The following is a 24,020-nucleotide window of genomic DNA, read 5'->3' on the forward strand; positions in this document are numbered from 1 at the left end:
TTTGGAGGGATGAGCAGGTGGGATCACAGGGCACAGCGAGCAGGTCCACTCCGGGCGGGAAGCGAGGAGCCGGCAGCTCCTTGTATTCGGCTTTACAGCGCACGCCGGCAGGGTCACTCGGCTGGTTGAAACGGGGCTGGTTGAAGCGGCTCTTTGTCAAAGGCTTTTCGTATCTCTCACGCAACTCCGGTGCAACTCTGAACTCTCTCCCGGTGGACTGCCAACCCTCTTACGCACCTGGACTCATCTGCCGTATCTCTGGTGTGTCTTGTCCCAGCGATCGTCGCACCCTTCTGTCCAAACCTTCAGCGCGGGTCTGTCACGCCCCCTTCGGTTTCGGTACCGCCCTCCTCCCCCATGCTCTGTTTCGTGACCTTGTATGGTAATCCCACGGGCTTGTCTCCTTATTTGGGCATGGCGCCGATGGCACGCCCCTCGCGGCGAGCCACGGGCTTGTTTCCTTATTTGGGCATGGGGCTGAACAGCCCCGCCCTTCGTGGCGCGCCCTGGGCTTGCCTCTCCCTGGCGACCCCGCCCCTCCTGTTCAAACAGAGCACGGAGCACATATTCACTATCGCAGCGAAATGAGAGGGCGTGCATCCCACGCTTGTGAACTGCTTTACCCCACAGATGGAGAGTTTGGCTGGGAAATGGAATGATTGAAGGGGAGCTATTCTTAATTGATTCGGTGCAATGGAGTGTCATTCTAATGGAAGACAAGGCCTTACTCTAAAACACATAATAAGATATAAGCTACTGAACAAGGGTTTTATCGTGTCCTTCAATGTGGTGTTTCATGAAATAACTACCGGGACGCCCTTTTTACCTTTACACAACTCTGGAGGCAGGAGGGGCCATATTCAACAATGTTCATCACCATTTCCAATATAATACAACACAATCAAAAAAATGCAATCCTCATATCCGCAACAATATATATATATTATATATATATGTGCATACACACATACACAAACAGGGTGTCTCATAAAGATGTATATACACTTTAAAGGGTGTCTCAAAAAGACATATACACATTTTAAGAAGGAAAAACCACCCGTTGCACACCTTAGAAAAGGTCGATATTTGGTGTGCACAGAAGCAATAGTTTGTGGCACATGGTGAACTATCGCAGATGTTAAAATTGACCACCATCAGCTCCTAGGCACTGGTGACAGCAGTGGACAACTGGATGCTAAACATTCAGCAATGTATCTCCTGGGATATCTGCCTTCTCTGGATTTCTTCTCTGGAATGTTGGATTCTCAGAAGACCAATACACCCAATTATGTCGGTTCACTGAGCTTGAATGTTGCCTCATCTGAGCAAACATTCAAGTCCACAAACTGCGAAACATTTCACAAAACTCGGCTCTGCGATCCGGATCGTTTTCAATCAGTTCATGTAACAGTCTCGGCACATAAGATTTCCACTTAGCTGTTTTGAGTATCTGGTGTACGTGGTTTAAAATACAGTGATACTTTTTAAAATACCTTTAGTCCTTGCTCCCCCAGCTCTCGCTGTGCTCTGTCCCCCAAATATTCCTGCAGGTCGCACAAGATCTGGCTGCAACCCTCTGATGATTAAACTGCCAAAATCAAGACTCCCTGCTCACCTTCACTCTTTCTCTTTTCCCCCGCCTCTGGAACAAACTCCCTCACTCTCTTCAATCCCACTCCTCCCTCCAGGTCTTTAAAACAGCTGTTCACCACCATCTCTTATCTTCCCCCATCCAAAACCTTGATATTTTCTACCCCCGCTAATTCACCCCATATCCACTTTTTTGAAATACCAACTTCTTTCCTGGAAGTCCTTGCAGTGTCCTTGTGTTTTATACTTCTCCCATCCCCCCCCCCCCCTCCCCCTTCCTCCTCCCCTCAAGCCCTCTCCCTCCCACAGATCTCCCGATGTCCCTGCTGTCAAATGTTGTACTTGTGTGCTTCCTCCTCTCTCCCCATCTTGTCTACCGCTCCCCTTATTATATGTTTTATGTGTCTGTTTGTTTTTTTGTGTGATTAATGTTAGCTCTTTCACGAGCCTCGATCTTGTATACAAAAAAAAGAACAATAATTTTTTTTAAATACTGTTTCATTGGCAAGGCCAATGCCACGAGGCGTGCCCTTGCGAGATGACAGTCAATCCGGTCCGAGCGCGAAGTGCATATGGTCATTCCCAAAACACTGAACCAAACCACAGTAATGGACCAGGAACATAGGATTACATTACAGTCCGCACACGATTACAGTGTGCTCGGCTCCCGTCTTGATCCTAAAAATAGTTGCCATTTTAACTGCTCGTTTTTAAGCTTGAACGCAGATACGGTATTCTGTATTATCCCACAAAGACAGACGTTGAGTTTAAATTGCATATTTTTTACGTCCTGGCTTCACAGTCCTTGAGTTAGAATTTCCTTTTATTTTAGATCCAAAATAAGAGTTCATTTTTACTTACGTACCATGAACCAGCCTCGCTGCTCGGTGTATATCCATGGTGTAAATCTTGCATGGTGTAAAAATGTAAATTATGTCGTCCTTTCCTGACTGTAATTGTCAAAAACATATAGTCAGGGCCCTTAGGGATATTTTGGGGTCGTTTGGTTCAAATTCTTCCAAAAGCACCAAATTTAGCCTAGATGTTGCCCACGCCATACTCTTTCGATTTTTGACGGGCGCCAAGACGGGCGCCCCCCTCCCCCCCCCCCACTGGGGGGGCCATATTGGCGAAATACTAAATGGCTGCCACCCGAATTAGAGGAAAATCAGTTAAATAACCAAAAGGGTTGGAATCATGTATGATACCACTTTTCAGGGGTTTTCGAGGTCGAGGAATCCAATTATGATGTTATTTTGATGATTCGAGGTCAAGGTCAACCCTCAAGGTCATCTTAAAGGTCATTTTTGAGTCAAACAAAGTCAAAGTTTGAGTCCGCTTCCGGTCCGGTCTGGAGAGGACGCTGGCGTTACTTGTTCGCCGCTTCTCCGACTGGGCCATTGTACATAGTTTGCTTTTCTGGTGGTCGTGGCGGATTTTTGACCGTTGGGTCTGCCCTCTGCTCGGTCCCGGCTCTGCTCCTGGCTTCGCCTGCCCGGCTCCTCCACTGTTTCCTCAGGCCCGCTCCCGTTGTTTGTGGCCGTTGTTTGCGGCGGTGGCTGTTTGCCGCTGTGGTCTTGATTAGCGGCTGCAGTCGTTTGCCGCTGCGTTTGCCGCTGCGTTTGCCGCTTTGCCTCCTCGACCTTGGCCTCGTACTCGTCCCTTTGCTCCTGCCTGGCATGGCTCTGAAGTACTCCGCCGCAAGGCTTCTTCTGCTCAATACCCGCTCCACCCCATCATGCATCTCTGCCATCAAATCAAATGGACTCCTCCGACGACCCAGGTACATTCACCGTGGCTCCGGTCGTAAGTTTGTTTATTTGCAATCAGGTCACTCCATCCCCGTCCTCTGGTCGGCTCAGCGCACTCTCACTCTTCGTCCCAGCGCACCTGGTCACAGCAACCCACACGATCGCACCTCTTGCCTACGAACCCTGGCTAAATCACCTGAATTCATCCCTGCTGTTCAAAACAACATCAAGCTCACCCTGTTCAACACCCGGTCCCTCAACAACAAATGCCTCATCCTGAACGAATACATCCTGGATAACAAACTGGACTTTCTCTGTCTCACCGAAACCTGGCAACAACCTCTGGACTACTACACACTTAACCTCACCACACCCAATGGATATTCCTACGTCAATAAACCACGCTCGGAGGGCCGAGGTGGTGGAATTGCCGTTATCCACCGTCAAGACATCAAGACCAACCTCATCTCCATCTCATCTGCTCCATCATTTGAACACCTGGCTTTAAAACTCTCTGGTCACACGCAGTCAGTCATGGCTGTCGTCTACCGCCCTCCCAAACCACACCCATCATTCCTGTCTGACTTCTCCTACTTTCTGACCCAGCTATGTTCCCTCTCCCCCTCAATCCTCCTCCTTGGTGATTTCAATATCCACATGGACTCCACTGACTCCACAATAACCACTGACTTCACTGATTTACTCACCTGCTTTAACCTCACTCAACATGTCGACTTTCCTACCCATATCCGTGGTCACATTTTGGACCTTGTCTGCTCCACTGGATTAAATTTGCACCATCTCTATGGCTCCGACCTCACCCTCTCTGACCACTTAGCCATCACTCTGACCATCAACATCCCCGCCCCAACACCAAGGCATTATCGCACAATCAACTTCCGTAAGCTAAACGCTCTTTCACCTACCTCATTCTCATCCACCCTCTCTGAAAAAATGTCCACTTCTCCCTTCATTGACCTACACACCCCTTCCGACCTCACTGACTACTACAACCACACTCTCTCCTCCTGCCTTGACCAGCTTGCGCCTGTAAAAACCAAAACAGTTTCTTTCACCCATTCTGCTCCCTGGTTTACCCCTGAACTCCACCTGATGAAAACTCGTGCTCGCCAACTTGAAAGACTCCGCAATAAAACGGGTCTCACAGTTCACTCCCAAGCCTACAAGGACCACATACAACACTACAAAGATGCCCTCTCCCGCGCCCGCTCTGCCTACTACTCTCAAATTATCCACTCTGGCTCCGGAAACCCAAAAGCACTCTTCTCGACAATAAACAAACTCCTCCGCCCCCTGAACACCACCACCCAGTCATTCACAGTAGACAACTGCATCTCCTTCCTCTCTTTCTTCCAACGCAAAATTGACAACATCTACAACAGCTTGACCACCGCCGCACCCGCTCCCCCTCCAACCACCTGCCCCCCCTTGTCCTGCCATCCCCTGTCTCGGTTCTCCCCAATCTCCCCTACTGACCTCTCTGAACTCCTCATAGGAATGAAAACTGCCACCTGCACTCTTGACCCCATCCCCTCCAGCTTTGTCAAAGCCTCCCTCCCTGCTCTCTCTCCACTTATCATTGCAACAATAAACTCCTCCCTGTCTACAGGCATCGTCCCACCTTCCCTCAAAATTGCTGCTGTTACCCCCATTCTAAAAAAACCTGGTCTAAACCCTGACACCCTAAACAACTTCAGACCCATCTCCAACCTACCCTTTCTGTCAAAAGTTTTGGAACGCGCTGTAGCCACTCAACTCAAACATCATCTCTCTGCCAATAACCTGTATGAAACATTCCAATCCGGATTCCGCTCCAACCACAGTACTGAAACTGCTCTCCTCAAAATCACCAACGACCTTCTCCTCTCCTCTGACGCTGGCAACCTCAACATTCTCGTCCTCCTCGACCTCAGCGCTGCCTTTGACACCATCGATCACACTATCCTCCTCACCCGACTTGAATCCACCTTTAACGTTACCGGCACTGCCCTCTCTTGGATTAAATCATACCTCTCTGACAGATGCCAGTTCATCTCCATCAATAACTGCAAATCCCCCACTGCTCCCCTCCCCCAAGGTGTCCCCCAAGGTTCAGTTCTTGGCCCCCTCCTCTTCATCCTTTACCTGTCCCCGCTCGGTCACTTAATCCGCCGTCATGGTCTCCAATTCCACTGCCGCCGATGACATCCAGCTTTTCATCTCCACCAAGTCCGTCTCCACCGACACCCACTCTATCCTGACAAACTGCATCACTGAAATAAAATCCTGGCTTCAAATCAACTTCCTCAAGCTTAACTGTGATAAATCTGAAATAATCATCATTGGCCCAAAAACGCTCACCAAGTCCACCCATAACTTTGCCCTCAACATCGACGGTATCCCAGTATCCACCTCCCCTCACATCCGGAATCTTGGCGTCATCTTTGACCAAACCCTTTCCTTCGACAAATACACTAAACAGATCACAAAGTCAGCCTTCTTTCACCTGAAAAACATTGCCCGTCTCCGCTCATCCCTCTCCTCCACGGCTGCAGAAACCCTCATCCACGCCTTCATCACCTCCCGTCTGGACTACTGCAATAGCCTCCTCTATGGTTCACCCTCAAAAATCACCAATAAACTCCAATACATTCAGAACTCCGCTGCCCGTCTACTCACCCATTCCCGGACCCGTGACCACATCACCCCCGTCCTTTACAAGCTTCACTGGCTCCCCATCCCCCAGAGAATCCAGTACAAAATCCTCCTCTTGACATACAAAGCCCTCCATAACCTGGCCCCATCCTACCTGGCTGACCTCCTCTCCAGACACACTCCCACCCGCAACCTCCGCTCTGCTGGTACCAACCTCCTGACCCCCTCCATCCGGACCAAATTCAGATCCTGGGGGGACAGGGCCTTCTCCATCGCTGCTCCCACCCTCTGGAACTCACTACCTCACACCATCAGAGACTCCTCCTCACTCACCACATTCAAAACATCACTAAAGACCCACCTGTTCAACACTGCATTCAACATTCAACCCACAGCATTTAACCCCTGACTATCTCTTCTCCTTCTCCCTCCTTTTGCTTTAAATATTTCCCTATTGATTCTTGTCTTTTTGCAATTGTTGTTTTCATGTATTGTTATGCATTATGTTTGCCACTCTGTCAAAGCGCCTTTGGGCTTCTGGAAAAGCGCTATACAAAATAAATGAATTATTATTATTATTATTAAACATGTCGGTTTTTGAGTTTTTTGTCAAGATTTACGCGAGGTTCACCATTTTATGTTTCTGGGTTGGGTAATCGAACTCTGACCTTATTTTTGACAATTAGAGGAAATATTTACATGTCTATTTCCTAATTTTCAGCCATATGCAGTTCATCAGTCTAATTACAAAGGTACGGATTTTGATGTTTTATGACCTGTATCACTGTATGCCATATCCTCGTGTTTAATTTTTGTGCGATCATGATCCGGGTTCATGTATACATGATTGTATACATGTCATAAATATGACGTCATAGGTCATGTGACCTGGCGGCCATATTGGATTTTATGAAAACCTTAAAAATGGATCCCTGCCTTCATTTTTCGATCGATTCATTTTGAACTTTGACCACTTATAGTACGCCATGTGATTGGATGCATATCCTAATTATGACGTCATAGGTCAGGTGACATGGCGGGATGGACCGGTATGGTCCCCGGATCATACCGTCCTTCGCGCTCGTCAAAAATCGAAAGAGCATGGCATGGGCAACATCTGCGCCAAATTTGATGCTTTTGGAAGAATTTGAACCAAAATATCCCTAAGGGCCCTGACTAGTACCAGTGTTATTATAAAAGGTGAATACACAAAGGAATACTATAGTCTCTTTGAAGGCTAGTGTCGGACTGTGGACGAAAGGGCGAACAAAAAAACAAACTTTTGCTCTGACGAAGGAATTGCTCTCAAAATGTCGGCCACACCTCGTTTTCCACGTCAGTAAATACACTGTTATCAACCTCTAGTCAATAAAATCAAGAGATTGAATAACTTACTACATCCATCTTCCAACCACAGAGATATTATAATTGTGACAAGATGTTTTTCCTTTTTACAGTGATCTAAGACACATGGATAAGCTTGTACATAATTACATAACAAGTAGCACGAGGACATTAAAGGAGCCAACAGTGTCATTTTACATTGCAAGGAAATTAGTCAACAATGGACAAAACAAATATCGTGGATGGCATGTGAACCTGTGATTCCCACGTGATGAGCTGTGCGTCTTGAGATGGCAAGAGGACACAGGCCAACCGAAACTTTGGGGTAAGCCAAACTCGAATTTATGATCCCATTATTCTACTTTTCTGTCAACACATAGCCCATCTGTGAATCGAATTCCTGATGCCACCACACAATGCGTTGAAAACACGTTGCCAGCACAGTGGCCGTGTCAACTTCATCGACTGATGCAAGCCATCTGCTGATTAAATGCAGGAATGAGCATGGAAGTAACGATTTTTGTCAAGTCGAAGGAGCCATCTTTGCCACATTCAAAATGGGCAATCGGCAGCAACAAACAATCAAGGTGTTCTAAATTCATTATGCCACCGCCGACGAAGTCGCAGGAGGCATTATGTTTTCAGATTGTCCGTCCGTCCGGCTGTCCGTCTGTCCATCCGTCCGTGATAGGATTGCGTTACCGCGATAACTTGAGAACGGCTAAAGGGATCTTAGTCAAACTTGGTGCAGCTTTGTATAATGAGGTAAAGATGAACGGATTCGATTTTGGGGTCACGAGGTCAAAGGCCAAAGGTCAGAGGTCATGTTAGGTTAAAAAAAAATACTGTTACCGCGATAACTTGTAAACCAGTGATGGGATTCTGACCAAATTTGGCACACTTATGTAGAATGATGTAAAGATTAACTGATTAGATCTTGGGGTCGAGGTCAAAGGTCAAAGTCTGTAATAGGTCTATAACTTGAGAACAGCTGAAGTGATGTAATTCAAACTTAGTACAGGTTTGTATAATGTTGGAAAGATTAATTGATTCGATTTTGGGGTCATAGGTCAAATCTGTAATAGGTCTATAACTTGAGAACGGCTGAAGTGATGTAATTCAAACTTAGTACAGGTTTGTATAATGTTGGAAAGATTAATTGATTCAATTTTGGGGTCATAGGTCAAAGGTCAAAGTCTGTAATAGGTCTATAACTTGAGAATGGCTGAAGTGATCCAATTCAAATTTGGTACGGGCATGTATAATGATGTAAAGATGAAATGATTAGATTTTGGGGGTCCTGAGGTCAAAGGCCAAAGGTCATGTCAGGTAAAAATGTGAGAACTTGTGAACAGCTGAAGGGATTTAAATTCAAACTTGGTACAGGTATGTATGATGATGCAAACATGAACTGATTAAATTTTGGGGTCAATAGCACAAAGGTCAGAGGTCATGCCAGGTAAAAATGTGCTAACTGAGGCACAGCTGAATAGATTTAAATCAACCTTGATACAAGTATTTTGAATGATGTAATAATGTGGGTGGAGGAATATCAGTCGACGCCCCTCCCTCCCCCCCCCCCCCCCCACCCCCCCCAAACTTAAAGGTCTGGGGAAACTACTGTCCACAGACCACAACAGAAACCAAGTAGTATGTCACTTCACTATATCGATTGACCTCCTGCGAATATGTCATGCCCAAGAAGTAACTAGCTCTTCTGAATACACCAGTATGTTCCTTCACACAACTTCACAATCTTAATGCTATACTCAATATCCGTGAGTTTTTCATATCTTGGACATGTGGCTAACATCTCACTCAACCTATTCAGCGGGTTTTAGTTCATATTTCCCCCTTTCTCCACACTATGGAAATTCTACCTCAAGGCGTCAACATTTTGTACTTAACTAGCTAGCTAAGTCGCTCGGCAGCCCAACTCTGGTGATGAGCATTGCTGAACGAAGTCCTCAGCACTGAATTCAATAAGTTCAGCCGGTGGAGTAAATGCCTTCACAATAATAATAATAAAATGTCGAGAATATTGTGATCATCAGCATCAGCCATTTTTATTATGAGGGAGAAAGAGAGTTCAGCGGATAGTTCAGTGGCTGTCTGGAAATTCACTAATTGGTTGCATTCATCACATCAATTTTAAAGGATTTTCTCTCTCCTTTAAAACCTGGTGGCATCTTGTTTAATCTGTCTCTGGTGTATACTCCCCTTCCATCCCTTCCATCTCTTCAAATGGCACCACAGCCAACTCCGCTCGTGAGAAAACTCAATTCTATGTTTGCTTCCAAATCTTGTGTCCCCAACCGCCCACTCTTGGTAACCACCCTTCCCCTTTTTCACCAGAGAAGATGGAGAAGGTTCTTTCAACCCTCGACTCTGACTCTGCTACTGGACTGGATGGCACCAGCTCACGTGTCCGACACCTGCTCTGCTGCTCTTGCACATCCTCTCTCTGCCGTTTTCACGCTATTATTTGCGCTAGATCATCTGCCAGCATCTTGCAAATCAGCAAACATTACCGCTTCGCTGAAATTCGCCAGCATCGCTGCATTACATAAACTAGCAACGGTACCCGTCCTCACGGGCGGGGCTTCAATTGGGAGGCCCAAATGAAAAGGCAAAATATCAGAAATTGAAGGTTTTTTTTATTTTAACCGATTCATATAAACATCCGTTGAATCATATCACACGCAAATCATCAAAATCTAAAACAGTATCTTTAGAATTTCAATAAAAGCCACATCACTGTTCATATCGGTAAATATTATTCCATCGTGTTTCAAATCGTGATCGATACACTATGATCGTGATGATCGTGATCGTGAATCTTGATCGATAATCGTGTTCACAATCGCTATGTCGTATGTACTCCCGATACGTGTACCAAATTCCCGATACGTGTAACTGTACCAAATCAACAGTTAAAAGGATTTTGCGCCGATAGGTGTTACGGCCTTGGCAAGATCGATGGAGACAGCGATCTGTTAGCGATCGATGGAGACATGTTGCTTTCCCGGGTGCAGCACAAATGGCTGCACCGATCGCAAGGCACCCGGGAAAGCAACATCGTCACAATGAGAACAATGAACGTTATGCGAACGCGAATGTTATGCGGGAGTCGGAGTCCAAACCTGAGAATGCTGGAGACTAAAGCTGAAATTGGGAAAACTAAATAGCGTATTTTACTCCTGGAGATCCCAGGATTATCCACCCAAAATATCTTTGCGATCGGTTCAGCAGTTTTTACGGTACCTTCGAACAGACAGACAGACAGACAGACAGACGGACGGACATTTGGTGAATTATAGTAAGATGTGCAAAAATGTATCCCCTTCACTACAGACCTATCAGCTTACTTCCAATCATCAGGAAGGTCATGGATTCCATCATCACAGTTGATATTAAATCCTTCCTTTTCTCCAACAACCTCATTTCAAATCACCAATTTGGTTTCAGACCAGGTCACTCCACATTGGACATGCTGCTTCTACTTGTCCCAAGTATTACATTTTTACCAGAAATGACAGGTTTCACATCGATCGGTGAAGCGGTTTTGGAGAAGGTTTTTTTTTTTTAATATCAGCTTTCAAGCTAATATGGCTGCTAAACCATGTGACATATGACATAAAAATGAACACTCTGCATATATATGAGTAGTGGATCACGTTTGTGAAGTTCTGTGTTGATCGGAAAAGGTTTGTTTTTCTCTCCAATATGGCTGCCAAACCATGTGACATACAATGCCATAATTTTCAAACTATGTATATGCGGCAATGGTGTTAGATGATATTTGTAAAGTTTTGCTTCAATAGGGTAAACCGTTTCTGAGATATAATTATTTAATATTTTCTTTCAATCCAATATGGCTACCACACCATGTGACCAATGACGTTTTCATGATCAACTTTTCATCGCCATGTCAAGTCTATGACACACATATGGTTTCAAGTCGATCGCTTTGGTAGTTTGGGAGAGGTTTTTTTTAAAGGTTTTAGGTTAAATCCAATATGACTGCCAAACCATGTGACCTATGATGTCATAAATTTAATATTTCAATACAAATGGGTCATAGATAATGTACATGCAATTTCAGATTTTTTAGGACAAGGCATTTGATTAAAATATTTATGGCTGGTATACCACTTCACCGATGAGGTCATCATTATTATGCTTTTGTTCCCCATTGGGAGTACTTGACAATGTGCCAAGTTTAAAAAAATTCCCATCCAGCAGTTTTACGAGAAAGAATTTTTGTTATTATTTACGTTTAATCCAAGTTGGCTCCCATACCATGTGACCTATGACGTCACAATTATCATAAACCATTCTACATGGGTGTCGCTCCTACCTTGAAAGTTTTGTCTCAATTGGACATGTCGTTGCTGTGAAAAACGTTGTTTAGCCTGTACGGACAGACATACAGACAGACAGACGGACAGCCCGAAAACATAATGCCTCCAGCCACCTTCGGGGGTGGAGGCATTAAAGAAATATGGGGTCATCTATATCATTCATATGTAAAGATAACATAATCCTGCCCTCTCCCAGCTAAATGTTCCCTCTCTTGCCACACTTTTCCCTCTTCCTCTTTCTGTCTTATCCATGCCAACACCCCTATCCTCGCTTTTCTTCTATTTCCTTCTTTCTTAATTTCTTCACTGCCTCTTACTTCAAGTGGACAACATATTTAGATGGCCCATTAATTTAGGAAACTTCACCATCTTCACCGTTCACCACCATCTCTTATCTTCCCCCATCCAAAACATTGATCTTTTTTTACCCCGGCTAATTTCACCACAGATCCACTTTTTTGAAATACCACCTTTTTTCCTGGAAGTCCTTGTACTATCCTTGTTTTATACTTCTCACACCCCCACCCCCTTCCCACGCCTCCTCCCCCCAAGCCCTCTCCCTCCCACAGATCTCACGATGTCCCTGCTCTCAAATGTTGTGTTTGTGTGCTTCCCCTTCTCTCCCCATCTTGTCTACTGCTACCCTTATTATATAGCTCCCCATATTATATAGCTCCCCTTATTATATACTTTGTGTGTCTGTTTTGATTTTTTTGTGTGATAAATGTTAGCTCTTTCACGAACCTTGATCCTGTATACAAAAAAACAAACAAAAAAAAACAATGCTTTAGCTTACAACTCAGAAAATTTCGTACCATTTATTTTCTTTGGAATCTTTTAGTATTCACTGCTGTTGTAGCAACGGATTGTGCTTGTTTCCCTTGTTCTGAAGAGCTCAGTGTTTATGGAGTTATTTGCTCTCATTTATATACTGCACTCCATCTAAGGCTCATGGAGAGGTTCAGAATCAACAGTTACCTCAAATCAATAGTGGTCGTCCACTCTGGCCTAGAGGTACGCACACTCGCCGCTAAGCAGTCTATCCTGGGTTTGAATCCTGACCAAGCTATCAACTATCATCCTGATGTTACACGGGCAGGGGGATTCATCATTGTTTGTGCCGTCCCTGTCCCTCGGATTGGACATAAAACGCACGTCCCATCTGTCGACATTAGTTGGTGGACGTTAAAGACCCCACGGTGTCCTTTGCGAAGAATAGGTTTGCTATCGCCAAATACCATGAACAAATTCCAAATTCCTGCCCTAACTACTGCTGGGTAGGCAATGGCAAACCACCTAGCATAACCCTTGCTCAGGAAGCTGCTTTGGTGGCACTGACACTCTACATAGAGAGAGAGACTGATGCAAACCAGGCACTCATTATCTCTCTGAAGCACTACTCGCCAATACTCAGTAAAAACCTCAGGGAAAGAGAATGGCAGCAACCCGGCATTTTGTGTACCGTAAACGAGTTTTTAAGATTATCAGCTTGATAAATAGGGACAGTCATGTAGACTTTGTCATACATGTATCAAAGTGCAGGAAAGAGTTCATGTATAGATGATAACGGTTTACTCATTACCTCCGCCACCGAAGGTGGCTGGAGGTTATGTTTTCACCCCTGTCTGTGTTTGTCTGTCTGTGAACAAGATATCTCAAAGAGTTGTGGACGGATTGAGACGAAATTTGGCAGAGATGTAGAGTGTGTGACAAGGAAGAAGCAATTTGATTCTGGTGAAGATCGGAATATGGATTCGGATACGATAATTATTTAATTTTTAAGTGATTCTTCACCATTGGGAGATAGGGCCAAAAACGATATATAACAGGATATCTCAAAAAGTTATGGACGAATTTGGACAAACCTTGGTGGACCGGTTGGGTGTCTGACAAGGACGATTCGATTTTGGTGAAGATCTGAATATGGATTCAGATATGAGAATTATTCATATCTGAGGTTGTGGACGGATTTGGACAAAACTTAGGTTGTGTGTGTAACAAGGAAGAATTGGTTCAAATTTGGTGAAGATCGAGATCCGGATCCGGCTAGTATAATTTTTTAAGTGATTCCTCACCATTGAGTGATAAGGCTAAAACCGACTCTGACATAAGGCAGGAAGGATATCTCAAAAAGTTATGAACGGATTTGGCAGAGTGGCCAGACGGAAGCCTCTCCTCAGCGAAAGACACATGAAAGCCCGCTTGGAGTTTGCAAAAAAGCACCTAAAGGACTCTCAGACTGTGAGAAACAAGATTCTGTGGTCTGATAAAAACCAAGATTGAACTGTTTGGCTTCAGTCTGGCCACTCTGCCATAAAGCCCAGATCGGTGGAGTGTTGCAGTGATGGTTGTCCTTCTGGAAGTTTCTCCCATCTCCACACAGGATCTCTGGAGCTCAGCCAGCGTGACCATCGGGTTCTTGGTCACCTCTATTACCAAGGCCCTTCTCCCCCGATTGCTCAGTTTGGCCGGGCGGCCAGCTCTAGGAAGAGTCCTGGTTGTTCCAAACTTCTTCCATTTAAGAATTATGGAGGCCTCTGTGCTCTTGGGAACCTTCAATGCAGCAGAGATTTTTTTTTGTCGGCTTCCCCAGATCTGTGCCTCGACACAATCCTGTCTCTGAGCTCTGCAGGCAGTTCCTTCAACCTCATGGCTTGGTTTTTGATCTGATATGCATTATCAGCTGTGAGACCTGATATAGACAGGTGTGTGCCTTTCCAAATCATGTCCAATCAATTGAATTTACCACAGGTGGACTCCAACAAGGTGTAGAAACATCTCAAAAATGATCAAGAGAAATGGGAGGCACCTGAGCTAAATTTCAAGTGTCATAGCAAAGGGTATGAATACTTATGTCAATGTGATATTTCAGTTTTTTCTTTTTAATAAATTTGCAAAACTTTCTAAAATCCTGTTTTCTCTTTGTTATTATGGGGTATTGAGTGTAGATTGATGAGGGAAAAATGAATTTAAACGATTTCAGCATAAGGCTGCAACATAACAAAATGTGAAAAAAGTGAAGGGGTCTGAATACTTTCTGAATGCACTGTATGTGCTCTCTACCGAGTGCTGTTTTCGTTGATTTATTGGATGGTGGGAGGAGATAACCAAACAAACAATGTGAGCAAAAGTTGAAAATATCTTCAAGACAAGCTTCTTCCACCTTGAAGGACCCAAAAGACGAGTTGGAGTACACGAATTGGAGAAAAATTGAGCAAACGGTTTGGACGCAGGAAAAAAACTGAACTGAGCCACGTGATATAATATGTGCATATATTTGTGGTCTGGGCGGGATAGGGGACGGGGTTGTTTTCAAATAGCAAGTCACCAAAGAAAGTCGAAAACTGCTCCTCCTTTACAAAACAACCTAGGCAACGTCTGTGCAGGAAACACAAGCAAGGCAGCAACAACTTTCCGTTTGCTTCATTACACGGGCATGCAAATAATGGCCATTAAATGAATTGAAATAATAAACCACTAAATGCTCGTGCCATCTTGTGCAGGTGTTCCCATGTGCATTAGTTGCAAATCTTCAAGCTTGCTTGTCGTTCCACTTCCTCTTTTTTGCTTTTAATAAATTTAAAACATGTTACATGTTGACACATATGCAAATACAATATACATACAGTGAAACCTTGACTTACGAGTGCACCAACTTACGAGTTTTCCGAGATACGAGCCGTCGCTCGGGCGGTTTATTGCTTTGAGATGCGAGCCGAGATCTGAGTTACGAGCTTACGCCACCCGCCACCAGGTGGGTTCCGGTCACGTGGTTATCTTGCCGTGCAAGCATCTCTGCCGTATATCGCTGCTGCTTTGTTTTCGCATTTTGGTTATTTTGGAGCTTACGCCACCCGCCACCAGGTGGGTTCCGGTCACGTGGTTATCTTGCCGTGCAAGCATCTCTGCCGTATATCGCTGCTGCTTTGTTTTCGCATTTTGGTTATTTTGGAGCTTACGCCACCCGCCACCAGGTGGGTTCAGGTCACGTGGTTATCTTGCCGTGCAAGCATCTGCCGTATATAGCTGCTGCTTTGTTTTCGCATTTTGGTTATTTTGGAAAATTTCTTAGTTTTAACCATGGGTCCTAAGAAATTGAGTGCCAAGGGCAGTACTGAGAAGAAGAAGAGGATGATGTGCTTGGATATAAAACACGCAATCGTCGAAAAACATGAACGAGGTGTGCGTGTTGTCGACTTGGCAAGGCAGTACGATCGTAGCAGTACGATCGAAACATTTTGAAAGGGAGGAAGAAACAAACCTCGTTGGACAGGTTTTTATTGAAACGCCCTGCAAGTGAAAGCGAGGAAAGTGTGGCGAAAAAGGCAAAAGTCATCTCCTCCACCTCCGCCAGCATCTTCGTCTGATCTTCAAGGTAAATACACTTAATAAAACCAGTTTATTTCTTTACATTGTGGCGGACACGGAAGCTCACTGGCGTGGTGACATCATTCCGCGCACCGAGTGGGCGGCGGTCACGCCGAGGGGTAGGCGTGGCCTCAGGATATACACCGGGCGCGCAGCCCGGAGTGCGCCAGTGTTACAGTGAGCTCTTGAATAAAGACTCTTACAAATTACCACGTTGTCCGCTTCCTCCTTGTTTACAAGCAGCGTGCGTAACGCCGCTTATTATGTACAGTATATACGAGGTCGTGCTTGTTTATACATTATTTGTTATTTATAAAGTACATTTTTCTTATTTAAAAACACGTAACAAAAAAAATTGGTGTGGTTTTTTGGGGGCTGGAACGGATTAATAGCATTTCAATGCATTTTAATGGGGAAATTTAATTTGAGAAACGAGCAAATTGAGTTACGAGCTCGGTCACAGAACGAATTAAACTCGTAAGTCAAGGTTTCACTGTATATTGTTGCGGATCTGCCGCCGGCCTTCTCCCCTTACCAAGGGGGGATTAGTCCCCTTGTCTTTGACTGGCCTGGCGGGACCCGGGACCTATGACGTCCCTCCCGGACAGCGCGAAATAGCGTATTAGGGATAAAATTCGCTATTACCTAATTACTCGCGCTGCCCTGAAACGAGGAAATAAGCCCCGCACGAACCACGCATGTTGAGACGCCGAGCGGTGCGTACACGCGATCCGTGCCGTTTAGATGGTGAACCCGGTTCTAGCAGTCTTATTCGTGCCACGCTTAGTCAATGGCGAAATCACAAAGGCGATCGAATTGGAAAAAGGAAGAACAAGGTTTATTTACACTATACAATCGTTCAAGAAAAAGGGGACACAGTGCCGCCTTAGACAGTCTTACTTAATACCCAGGACAAACGGGCCCGTCTCACACACACACACTCACACGGGGCTTGCAGCTGCAGGATGATGGTCCACGCGTCCAGGGATGGCTCTCGTGCAGCTCCCTCAGGTCTCCGGCTCGTCCCGTGCAGAAGGTAAGAGGAGAAGGCAGGAGCTCTCCGCGTGTCGTCTGGACGCACAGGGTTATTACGAGGCGATTTGGTAGGGAGTGGACTTCGACGCGGCTGGCGGTTAATCACTCGCCGGTTTATCCGCGTCTACTCGCGTGGCTGAAGTAGGCGCTATTCGCCACCGGCGCATCTGGCGGCAGCCGTGTACTCGTATCACCAACGCCTTTTCTTCTTCCCCTCTGGCGCGTACGTTATACTGCGAGGTACAGTTAAAAGCCTCAAAGCGAGCGAGTCCTCAAATGGCAATCTCGCGAGATCTCGGAGACGGTGGGAGGGATTTTCGAAGCTCCACACGGTCTCCACGTTTTTCGAAGTTAAGTCTGTTCACAATTGTATTTTGTCAAAACTGTATTTATCTTTCGGTGTGTGAAGTTATTGTGTGCAACTTTGGTTGTTTCTCCGTGTTTATCTTTCATAAATTGATCGTCTGTTTGCCGTGTCGCGAGCAAGGCCTTTGCCGCGTCGCGAACAATTTGAAATCGAAGTTAAGTGATTGTTCCCATTTGTATTTTCATAAAAACTGTATTTATTTATGGTGTTGTACGTATATTGTGTCCCGACGAAGATTTTTCGGTGCAAATCTTTCATACCTGTATTGAAAATCGTGTTAATTCGTGTCGTGTCTTGAGGCCTTGTACAGTGTGCACTGTACAACCTTGAGGCTTTGTTTTTCTCTCAGCGGTCCGTCGTTTGTGATCCAATAACTTTCGTTCTCTGTATTCCCAGGCTTTTCACCCATAGCCTACTTCCTTGTGTAAATCTCAACTCAAAAAATAAAAATAAAAAATAAAAAATAATAACTTTTCCTTCTCTGTTCTCATTCGTTTATTCATTCTTATTCGTTCGTTCGTTCTTCGACCACGTGTTTCTCCCCCATTTCCCCAGATAGTTTTCACTCATTAACCTTCAATGTTTACACTTTCCCCTCAAGTTATGTATTCCGTCATATTTTATAACACCTTTTTCTTCTTCTTCTTTAAAAGGCTGCTTTCGACTTGCTCACCAAATCAATTCATCCCAAAAAAAATATCCATCTCCTATAGTGCCTTTTTTCTACATTCCCTAAACTCTCCTGCACTCCATCCTCCATCCAGCGTCCTTAAACGTATTTTTAACTCGAAGGTCACAAGAAACTCATTTTGCAATAAATGTTCGTTTCCCATAAATCGTACACTTTCAAAAATCCAATCTCACCCCTCCCCTCCAAATCTTCCCCATAACCCCTCCCCTCCAAATCTTCCCCATCACCCCTCCCCTCCAAATCTTCCCCATCACCCATCCCTTTCAAATCTCCCCCCTTGCCCCCTCCCTCCTAAACTACCCCCTCACCCCTCCCCGCCAAGACGCCCCCTCGCCCCTCCCCTCCTAGACTCCTGCCTCACCCCTCCCCTCCAAATCTCCCCCATATCCCATCCCTTTCAAATCCCTCCCCTTGTCCCTTCCCTCCCAAACTCCCCCCTCACCCCTCCCCTTCAAATCTCCCCACCCTCATTGCTTCTCAATTTCCCCCCTCTCACTCCCCCTCCTCAAAGCGTCCTCCCCGCTTCTTCCCCCTTCAAACTCTCACCTCCATCTCCCCCAACCTTCTGCCTCGCTCTTCCCCCTCCTCAAATAACACCTCATTGTGGCTCACCCAATCACCATCAAACCTTTTGTCCGCCCCATCCTTCCCTTTCTCCGAGCTATTCTGAAATCTCTGACACACCTTCAACAGCTCTCCCTACCTCTTCCACCTCTTCCACATCTTACCCCCTCCTCCCCCCTGTTCTGTATCCGATGCTCCCCCTTCCTCTTCATTAACGGTATGGACCTCAAACATCCGGGGCCTTCGTTCAAACTTAACTGATCTCTCCATACAGGTTGCTTCTGTCAAACCAGACGTGATCTGCTTAACAGAAACTTTCCTCCTTTATGATGTCTCTGATTCCATAGTATCTCTCCCGGGCTACTCCCTCCTCCGGTATGATAGACCAGAGCCTCGTCCTGGAGGCGGGGTTGCTATCTTTATCAAAAACTCTCTTCCTCACTCGCCCTGCACTGCACTCTCTCCACCTCACCCCCAGGAATACCTCTGGCTATGGCTTCCCCTTCGCTCCCACCTCTTGTTCATATGTGTGTTGTACCGTCCACCAAACAGTGATGACTCCATCTACATCTCGCTGTCTGATGATATGGACCAACTTCTATCTACTCATCCCAACTCTCTCTTCCTCATATGTGGTGATTTCAACTGTCATCATGCCAGTTGGCTGGGTGTGGGTACCTCTCTCACCAGCCATGGCTCCTCAGCAAAGGACTTCTGCAACTCACTGGGACTGACACAATCTGTCAATTTCCCGACCCGGATCTCAGTCAACGGAACATCTTCTCTTCTGGACTTGGTTATGACTAACTTCCCTGAAAATGTCTGCTGCTCTTCTTCTGCTCCGATCGGATCATCTGATCATGTACTTGTTAAAGTGGACATCTCTCTGACCATCCTCAGGGAGCCTGCTCAGCGTCGACGAGTCTGGCATTTCACTCAGGCCAACTGGCACGGTCTTCAAGCAGCCATCAATCATCTGGACTGGTCTCCCATCTCTACCACCTCTGACATCAACTCATCCTGGGAATTCTTCCAAAGTAAATTGCTCTCTCTCATGCACAGATTTATCCCATCTCGTCTTCAGTTGTCATACCCTTCCTCCCGTCCATGGTACACGGAATCTTGTGGTGAGGCTGTTGCCCAGAAACAACTTGCCTTCGTCTCCTGGAAAGCAAATCCAACGGAAGGAAATCTCATTTCCTTTCACAAAGCCCGAAACAAGTGTGTGTCCACCCTCAGGAGAGCCAGGAAACAATATCTCTCCGTTCTCAAGACCGAACTCTCTTATCTGTCTCCCTCTTCCAAATCCTGGTGGCGTCTGGTCAAATCCGTTTCTGGTGTTTGTTCCCCCTCCATCCCCTCCCTTACCTCAAACGGCTACACAGCTGACTCCGCACGTGAAAAAGCTGAATGCCTCAACTCTGTGTTTGCCTCTAAATCTTGTGTCCCAAACCCATCCCTCTCTGTACCCACCATACCCAGTCGTACCCTGCTGCTCCTGGACTCCGTGTCCTTTCCTCCTGACAAGGTGGAAAAGTTTCTGTCAACCCTCGACTCTGATTCTGCAACTGGACCCGACGGCATCAGCCCACGGGTCCTAAAATCCTGCTCTGCTGCTCTATCTCACCCTCTCTCTGTTCTCTTCACCCTCTCTTTTGCTCAAGGTCAACTGCCATCTGCTTGCAAATCAGCCAACATCACCGCTTTGCACAAAAAAGGTGCAAAAACAGATCCTAGCAACTACAGACCAATCAGCCTTCTCCCAATTATCAGCAAAGTCATGGAATCCATCATTGCTTCGGATATGAAATCTTTCCTCTTCTCCAATGGCTTGATCTCTGATCATCAATTTGGTTTCAGACCAGGTCACTCTACTCTGGACATGCTGCTTCTGCTGTCTCAACAATGGATGGAGGTCCTCAATGCCAAACAGGAAATTAGAGCTGTCTCCCTCGACATATCACGTGCCTTCGACACGGTCTGGCACCCCGCTCTGCTCACCAAACTCTCCTCCTTTGGTATCCATGGAAATCTCCACGCATGGCTGGCGGACTTCCTCTCTAGTCGTCGTCAACGTGTGGCCCTGAACGGGTTTCTCTCATCTCCTCTTCCTGTTCAGGCTGGAGTTCCCCAAGGCAGTGTTCTGGGCCCCGTGCTTTTTCTGGTCTTCATCAATGATCTCTCTGACTCTCTCGAAAATCCTCTCTATCTCTTTGCTCATGACTCCACTCTCTGCCGCTCCATTCCTCTTCCCTCAGATCGGCAGTCTGCTGCCTCCTCACTCTCTGAAGACCTGGACAAAATCACAGACTGGTCAAACAAGTGGAACATGTCTTTCAATCCTGACAAATCTCACACTCTTACTATGTCTCTCCGAAAAGATCGACTGGACAACCCTCCCATCTACTTTCTCAACAATCCTCTGCAAGAAGTTCTGTCGCTCAAGATTTTGGGTCTCACTATCTGCCATGATCTTTCTTGGGAAAACCACATTTCCAAGCTGGCCTCCAAAGCCAGTCGCCGACTGGGCATCCTCCGTCGTGCGAAGTCCTTCCTCGGCACACCTGAGCTCCTCACCACATACAAGGCTTTCATCCGCAGCTCAATGGAATACTGTTCTCCCCTATGGGCCGGTGCTCCTGCCTCACACCTAGCTCGGCTTCACGCTGTTGAAACCAAAGCTTTCAGAATTATTGGAATCTCCCGCGATGAAGCTATCTCTGAGGGCCTTTCACTCACTCACCGCAGGCAGGTAGGTGGTCTTTCTGTCTTCTACCGACTCCTCTCCGGCCTTGCACCCCCAGCTCTCTCTGTGCTCTGTCCCCCAAATATTCCTACAGGTCGCACAAGATCTGCCAGCAACCCTCTGATGGTTAAACTGCCGAAATCTCGGCTCTCTGCTCACCTTCACTCTTTCATTCCTCTTTTCTCCCGCCTCTGGAACAAACTCCCTCACTCCCTTCAATCCCACTCCTCCCTCCAGGTCTTTAAAACAGCTGTTTACCACCATCTCTTATCTTCCCCCATCCAAAACCTTGATCTTTTCTACCCCCGCTAATTCACCCCAGATCCACCTTGTTTGAAATTCCAACTTCTTTCCTGGAAGTCCTGGCAGTGTCCATATGTTTTATACCTCTCCCACCGCCCCCTTCCCACCCCTCCTTCCCCCAAGCCCCCTCCCTCCCACGATCTCCCGATGTCCCTGCTATCAAATATTGTGTTTGTGTGCTTCCCCATTTCTCCCCATCTTGTCTACCGCTCCCCTTATTATATGTTTTTTGTGTCTGTTCGATTTTTTGTGTGATTAATGTTAGCTCTTTCACGAGCCTCGATCGTGTATACAAAAAAAAACCAAAAAAAAAACCTCAACCTACACCGTTCGACGTGCCTCCATAAACTTCCTCCATATCCAAAGTGAGCCTTTCAAGGCAACCTGGGCCACTCTGTCATACATCCTCCTTTCTGTCTCACACACTCCAAGCCGAGCAAGAAATGCAGAAAAGGAATTGCCAATATACCCTGTACACCCCACCTCAAATGGCTGACAAGAAACTCGCCAACCCTTCTCCAGACACTCTGCCTCCAGCTCACTGTACTTTCCTCTCTTCCTCTGGTGCACCTCCTCCATGTTCTCTTCCCAAGGTACAGACAATTCCCCTAAGATGACCTGTCTTGTTGAACCTGACCAGATGACAATGTCAGGCCGCAACCTTGTCACACAGATCTCCTCTGGGAATACCAATTGTGGCTTTAGGTCTGCCACCACCTGCCAATAACAAGCATCTGACAACTCCCTTACTTTCCACCTCCTCCTCTTTCCACCTTTTACCACTTGGCCCTCTTTGACAAACAACACCTCTCCCCAATCGGTCTCCTTCTCCACTCTTCTCTCTTGATCTCAGCACCTCTTGTTGCACCATCTGCACTACCACCACCAGCACCTTATCATGCCACCAATTGTATCTTCCTGCTGCCAATGCTACTGAGCATGCACTCAGTGCATGCTGCACCGTTCCCAAACCTCCACACAAAGAACATCTCTCCTCCTGCAACAACCCCCACAATCTCAAGATTACTGGTGATGGAAGCACATCATACATTGCCCGCAACAGGAAACTCAACAATATTGGCATCCTCCAAATCTCTTGCCACTTCAATGTCCTCACCTGCACACCTACCCACCGTGTCCAAGCACATTGCTGTGCCTGTCCGACTGCTTTCACATATCTCCCCTCCTCCTCCTTTCTTCTCACCTCCCTCTCAACCATCTTCCTCCTCTCTTTCACAGTATGCCTTTCCCCATCGCCCATGCTTCATCCACCCCAAACCATGCTTCCCGTGCTGTACCATTCTCACGACCTCCTCCTGTTGCAACCGCTCCTCCATCTCATCCACCTCTGCTCTTGCATTCTTCCACTTCTGACTTCCCTTCTTCTCTGGGAGAGCATTCTTTACCACTGAATCACCCGAATCCCGCAACATCATGAACTCCCACACCCTCACCACCTTAAACTCCTCGGTTAATGATGTCAAGGGAAACCTGAGTTTTCCACCCTGACCATAAAAGGCAATGTTCATCAAACAGCGTGGCACTCCCAACCACCTCCTCACAAACCCGCTCACCACAACCTCCATCCTCTCTACATCCCCAATCGCAATATCATACATCATCAATGGCCACAATACTCGTGGCATCAATCCAAACTTCAAACACCATACCTTCAACTTACCTGGCAAACCACATCCATCAATCCTCTTCAAACCTCTCAAAAGCTTGTTCCTCACCTCCTCCACCCTTCCCACATCATTCAACTCCACTGTAAACCATCTTCCCAAACTCTTCACAGGGGCCTCTGTCAATGATAGAACCACCTCCCCTCCCAGCTCAAACCTGTGCATGTTATCCACCACTCCTCGTCTCACCACCACACTCCTCGACTTTCTTGCTTTAAAGCCCATTCTTGCCCACCGCATCAACCTTTCCAGTCGTGCCAGTACCCCTACTGCTGCATCAGCGGACTGTTGGACAACTGTCAGGTCATCCATGAATGCAAACATCGCTGGCAAACTCTGACCAGGGGCTAACTCCACTTCTTTCCCATGTTCACTCACCGCACGTACACTACATGGCCAAAAGTATGCGTACACCCTTTCTAATTAGTGGATTCGGCTGTTTCAGCCACACCCATTGCTGACAGGTATATATAATCAAGCACACAGCCATGCAATCTCCATAGACAAACATTGGTAGTAGAATGGGCCATATTGAAGAGCTCAGTGACTTTCAACGT

At 46.3% G+C, this 24,020-nt stretch overlaps 1 protein-coding gene across 6 annotated transcripts in view; it reads right to left on the reverse strand.

Annotated features, from left to right (window-relative positions):
* Positions 1-24,020, reverse strand: part of EHBP1 (EH domain binding protein 1) — a 341,780-nt gene that overhangs the window by 312,095 nt on the left and 5,665 nt on the right. The gene's annotated exons all lie outside the window — the stretch shown is intronic.

This window comes from Myxine glutinosa, chromosome 9 (genome assembly GCF_964187855.1).
Source record: "Myxine glutinosa chromosome 9, kmMyxGlut1.1, whole genome shotgun sequence".
Lineage (NCBI taxonomy): Eukaryota > Metazoa > Chordata > Myxini > Myxiniformes > Myxinidae > Myxine > Myxine glutinosa.